This window comes from Pinus tabuliformis, chromosome 2_1 (genome assembly GCF_031772625.1).
Source record: "Pinus tabuliformis cultivar Carrire ecotype Pingquan chromosome 2_1, CPIR1, whole genome shotgun sequence".
In the NCBI taxonomy this organism is placed as follows: Eukaryota; Viridiplantae; Streptophyta; class Pinopsida; order Pinales; family Pinaceae; genus Pinus; species Pinus tabuliformis.
The window spans coordinates 915,102,578-915,108,894 of NC_142299.1; the positions used below are offsets into that span (position 1 = coordinate 915,102,578).

The following is a 6,317-nucleotide window of genomic DNA, read 5'->3' on the forward strand; positions in this document are numbered from 1 at the left end:
CATCCACAGAGGTTCCTCGCATTCAGATGCTCAGCAACCGAGAGAGTGGCCTCCTACAGGATGGCTGTGGAGGATCCTACAGGATACTCTTTTTTCTACAGGATGTTTACAAATGGCTACAGGATGACCTACCGTGAGTGTTTGGAGTGATGGAGGAGTAATGGAATGGTAGGGGGAGATGTGTAAGGTAGGAATAAGGCTGGTGATGGCTTTAGAAGTGAAGGAATAGGATGGGGAGTGAGTGTAGGGAGTGGGTTGGAAGATAGAGGGCTATGTCAACGAAAAGGCTAGAGGATGAAGCTACGTGAGGAGTGAAAGACTTTGGGAGATAACAGAGTGGAGCAGAGGTCAGAGATGTGTTTGCATGCGTGATCAAGATGGAGGACGAAGTGATGGAACGAGAGAGAGCAGTGTAAGTGAAACAAATGCTTATGACTGTCACTTAACCAAAAATGCATCAACCGAAACTACTTGTGCTTGTAAATTCAATGAGCAGCAATCTAAATGTGAAAGAGAACGTGCATGAAGCTGTGGTAAGGAAGTGTGGTGCAGGTGTGAATCATGTGGAAGCATCTAACTTAATGTGACTGTGTTTGCAGCAATCATGGAATAAAGAAATGCGTATTTTTGGTGGTCAATCATGGACTTCACTCCAATCCCAGATGAGACGGCAGTGAGCCTTAACAACCTTTTTGTTGGAGCTCCAATCGATTATATCTATCCTCTGCTACACTAAGCAAATGGAAACAAATTCACTATAAGCAATCTCCTATCTAACTCATGAAAAAGACCAACTCAACAACCTGTAATTCGAATTGCATGTGTAAATGGAAAGCTCAAAGCGCTGAAATGAAATGGAAACAACACTACAGCAGAGGGGATCTATGGCTCTCAGGTTGGGCCCTAACCTGAGAGCTATAGTCTCCTTAAGAAAAACTCAGAACTAGATCACAAACTGCCTTCTTTATTCATAACTGATATCATGCCAAATTGGCTTACAAAAAGCAACGAAAACTGAACTGTGCTCCAAAATTACAATAGCAATACGAGAGTTTCAACAACCTATCTAAGGCTAAAGCCTTCATACTTATACAAAAACGATGATCCAACAAGTGTCCTACATTTTAGGAGCTCGGCTGTCCAACTAGAGTTTAACTGCTGATCCTGTAGGATGGTCATAATTGTTGTTCCTGTAGAGCAGTTTATAACTGCTGTTCGTGTAGAACAGCTGGCCGTTTTTCAAGCTCGGAGGGGAGATGGATTAGAGCTCGGAGTTCTTGATGGGAATCACGAGGGATGTCCCTAGAACCGTGGACATCCTCTCCCAAAACCCGCAGTGCCACCTCGTTGTCTCCTTAACTCCTTTTTCGTTGTCTTTTGCTCCCTTTTAATGCCAAAACCTGGAATCATAATGCATTAGTCACGTAGAGAGAGTGCCTATCCTTCTTCCTACAAACAACATGAATAAACTAAGAAATGCATGCATAAGCAATAAAAAATGAATGGTTTGAGCAAGTAGAATAGGCCAAAATGAGCCCAAATTGTACCAAAATTGGGGCTCATCAGCTTGGCTGCTCAAAACTGCAGTTAATTAGCCACTTCACGAAATCTACTCGACAGCCCCTTGAAATCATCTTTGGTGGGCTGTTGAACTCCGAGCTGATGGTGGAGAACTCGAGGAAGGGGTCATTTAGTGCAGGAGACACTCTTCCTACAAATCCTCAGCCTTGTTCCTTCGTATTGGGCTGTCAACTTGCTCATAAATGCTTGACCTTGGTCCAAAAGATGTCCCAAAAATCTGCAATAAGCACGTAATAGACTTTGTGGTCAAGTGACTATTCTCATCCATTCAATTAACATAAATATATTCAAAAGCATGCATAAAACTATGAAAAATGGTGGATTAATCGAGAATAATAGGCAAAATGAGCCCAATAAGTTACCCATTTTTGGGGCTTATCACTCACAACTCTCTTGTTAACTTGCAACAACATCACTACAACCTACTCGAATCCATAAACACATGTGTTGAGCAAGAGGGGAAAGGGTTTCTAGAGGGCTAAGGAGATGGTGTAGGGGAAGTAGGGAGTTGGGAGGGTAGAAGTGTCACAAGTAAGCATAGGGGGAGTAAGGAGTTTGGAGGATAGAGGCATCACAAGCAAGTGGAGGGAGACAATTTAAAGGTGGTTGACAGACATGGAGATTCTAAAGGGAGCGAAAGAGAGGACATGGGGAATGACATCAAGGAGAAGGGAGTTACACGGGTAAGGGAAGGAGTTGTCATCTTAAGATGGTTAGGATGTTGCCTACCTCATCAAGGTTTATAAAGAGAAATGGGCCCCTCATAAAATACAATGCTAATACATGACACCCTTTTCCAATTTGAGAGTGTCATTTGCATAAAGCACTATGCTCATAGGGTACACTTGATGGTCATTTATGATCTCTATAAATTTTGGAGGATGATTATGTCTTTTCTTAGACATTACACTTGTTAATTTATTTAGGGTCACCACGAGGTTAACCATTGCATTTGTTTATATAACCATTACATTTGTTTATATATTTAGATAATGATTTACATGAAAGATGTTCACTTTACTAAATATGTGGAGGAAGATAATTCTCAAGAAGATCTTCATGATGTGAGATGACACAAAGTGAAAATTGTTTTTTGAAAAAACAAAAGAGATGATTGAGTGTCTCCTAGGGATTTCTTTACTATGAATTTGATTCTTTGGAATGTTGCAAAAACCTCTACTTTATTTTTATTTTTTTTCCATAAGAGTGAAAGATCTCCTAATAACTACTTGGTTAAAGAGAATTTTTTAAACAAATTAAAAATAAATAAAATAAAATTATACCTCTTAGTGTTGAATAGATTTTCTAAATTAAATCAGCTTCACACTCCGTCACCATTTTGATCGTTGATTTAGGATAGATTTTGCCAAATCTGAAGAAAAATGGATTTTGGGATCGCTTGAAGTCTTATTAGTTCAGCGACACTCTTAACAACATTTGATAGTTGGTTTTGTGTCGTCCTTTTTCATCTTTGTAGCAATGGCCACCGCCTTGGCAGCTCCGACTTTTCTATGTCAAGTATCCAACCACAACTGTGCTCGTAGGCCATACACCCATTGTGATTATAACACCAATTCCAGTGCCATTCATGGAAACATCGAAGAGAAACTGAAGCCAAACTTGCAGGAAAATAACAAGAAGGATGAAAATGTTGGTTTTTCTCTTACCATCTCTTCACAGTCAGATTCCTATACTTCTATATTGCAAACCTGTAAAACTCTTGTTCTGGGAAAGCAAATACATGCCCACATGATCAAAAGTGGCTCAAACGGTAATGCATTCCCAGAAAACAAGCTGATAACCATGTATGCTAATTGCACAAGTCTAGACAATGCAAGGATGGTGTTTGATAAAATCTCTGCACGGAATCTGTTTTCATGGTCCACGATGATTGGAGCGTATGCCAAACATGGACGCTGTGAGAAAGCCCTTGCTTTGTTTTATCAATTGCAGTGTGAAGGACTGGAACTGGAGTCTTTCGTTTTCCCCAGCGTTCTCAAAGCATGTGCCCATCTACGGGCTCTGCAACAAGGAAGAGGAATCCACTGTTATTTGATTAGAAGGGGATTTCTGTCAGATATTTCTGTGTGTAATGCTTTAATATATATGTACTCAAAATGTAGTAGTTTTGAGGATGCGCAGCGTGTGTTTGACAAAATGCCTGTAAGAGATTTGGTGTCCTGGAATGCCATGATCACAGGCTATGCTGTCGATGGGTTTGTGGATGAGGCCTTGAAGCTTTTTAGGGAAATGAGGTTAGTGGGTGTGAGGCCTGACATGATATCATGGAATGGGATGATTGGAGGGTTTGTTCGGAGTGGACATGGTGTGGATGCCATGCAGCTCTTTTGTAGCATGCAAATGGCTAGTGTAAACCCCAATTCGGTCACCATTGTTGAGATTCTCGCAGCATGTGCTGAGGTACGAGCTGTGCATGTGGGAAAGGAAATCCACGGTTATGTTATCAGACACCAATTTGAGGTAAATGTTCATATTGAAAACGCTCTAATAGATATGTACAGGAAATGTGGTTGTATACAATATGCACGGCAAGTGTTTGACAAAATGTCCCCAAGAAACACAATTTCATGGAATATGATGATTGCAGGATACTTCGAACAGAGACATGTTGATGAGGCTATGAAGCTTTTTCATCAAATGGAATTGGATGGAGTAAAGCGGAGCACAGCTTCATGGAATGCAATGATTGCGGGTTATGCTCAGAATGGGCAAAGTAATGATGCCTTTAAACTCTTCCAGCAAATGCGGCGGTCAGGGGTTAAACCTACCTCGTTCACATTCGGAAGCATTCTTCTAGCATGTGCTAATTTAGCAGCTCTAGACCAAGGCAGGCAAATACATTCTTACATAATCATGACTGGATTTGAGTCAAGCGTCTTTGTGGGGAGTGCTTTAGTAGACATGTATGCTAAATCCCAGTGTTTAGGTAATGCTCTTCAGATTTTTGACAAAATGTCTGAAAAAAACACAATTTCATGGAATGCAATGATTGCTGGATATGCCCAGAATGACCATGGCAGCAAGGCGCTGAAACTCTTTCAGCAAATGCAATTGGCAGGTGTAAAACCAGATGTGATTTCCTGGAATGCCATGATTTCAGGTTATGCTCAGAATGGGCGCGGCAACGACGCATTGAGACTGTTTTGTCAAATGCATTTAGCAGGCATAAAACCAAACGCATTTACGTTTGGGAGTGTTCTTTCGGCTTGTGCAAAACTTGCTGCTCTGCACCATGGCAAGGAAATTCATGCATACATTATCAGAAGTGGATTCGAGGTAGACAAATTTGCAGAGTGTGCTCTAATAGATATGTATGCCAAATGCGGAAACATTGAAAATGCATATGGAGTGTTTAATAAAGCATCTGGAAAAACTGTGATCTCTTGGAATTCAATGATTGGGGGGTATGCCATGCATGGGCATGTTGAGGACGCCCTCTCTACGTTTCATAAGATGCAGAAGGCTGGCGTAAAACCAGACCATATCACTTTCGTCGGTGTTCTGTCCGCATGCAGTCAGGCAGGCTTAATCCACGAAGGTTGGCAATACTTTGATTGCATGAAAAACTATAACATCACACCTCGCATGGAGCACTATGCCTGCATGGTTGATCTTCTCGGCCGTGCTGGACAACTCAATGAAGCATATGGCTTCATAAAGTCTATGCCATTAGAACCTGATGCATCTATATGGGGTTCCTTGCTTGGTGCATGCAGAGTCCATTGCAATACAGAGTTAGGACAACATGCAGCAGAACATCTTTTCAAAATAGAGCCTGAAAATGAGGGGAATTATATTCTGCTATCAAATATTTATGCTGCAGTTGGTAGATGGGATGACTTCGCAAACATTAGAAAAACCATGCGAGACAGAGGGTTAAAAAAGAGAGCGGGATGTAGTTGGATTGAGGTAAAAAACCGTCTGCTTGTATTTCATGCAAGAGACAGGTCACACCCAGAGACAGAAAAAATCTATGCAACCCTGGAGAGTTTGGCTAGATGCATGAAGGAGGCAGGTTATGTGCCTTCTCCCAAATTATTGCTGCACGATGTGGAGTAGATTGAAGCTATAACTTCCTACATTGAACAATTGGGCATAACTTTTTTTTCTCCCAGGAAAAAACAGTAATTTTATTTATAAAAATAAGAAAAATCACATTTTGTATATACACAAAGGAAGTGTGTATTCGAGCAAGATCTACCCAGATCCGAGCACTGGCACAAAATAAAAATAAACCAGTTCCCCAGCAGTGAAATTACAGCATTAAAATATTGACCCAGGGGTCTGCCCAAAAACTCTGCAAAGCAAAACCCCAGAGCCCAGACCAGCTCCAAACGGGCAAACTACAAGGCCGAACCCCCCGGCAGACAAACAGGACAGAGAACAGTCCAAAGAGTAGCAAACAGAGCCCAAAAAGGCCGCATACATAACCCTACAGTTACAAAAAATTACTTAGCCCAAAACCCAGTGACAGACAACAAAGTGTCCACATAGCCAGCCCATAACGCACAGGCGTGCAGGAGCACAGGCTGCAAACAAAGCAAAGCGGCGGCAGTATGAAGCCAAGAGAAACGCCACGACAAAGTATCAGTAGACCCCAACCAGAGGAGCGGCGGTGGCAACAATGCAACCTGCAGATAGAGTCGAGTCGACGGCAGAAAAACCAGATAAACGGAGCGCAGAGACCACTGCAAAAACCCATCACCCAAGCACGC

The 6,317-nt window shown here is 41.8% G+C and overlaps 1 pseudogene; it reads left to right on the top strand.

The window, feature by feature from the left end:
- The first annotated feature begins 2,924 nt into the window (after positions 1 to 2,924).
- On the top strand, positions 2,925 to 5,991 carry LOC149203626 (pentatricopeptide repeat-containing protein At3g16610 pseudogene; annotated as a pseudogene).
- The last annotated feature ends 326 nt before the right edge of the window (positions 5,992 to 6,317 follow it).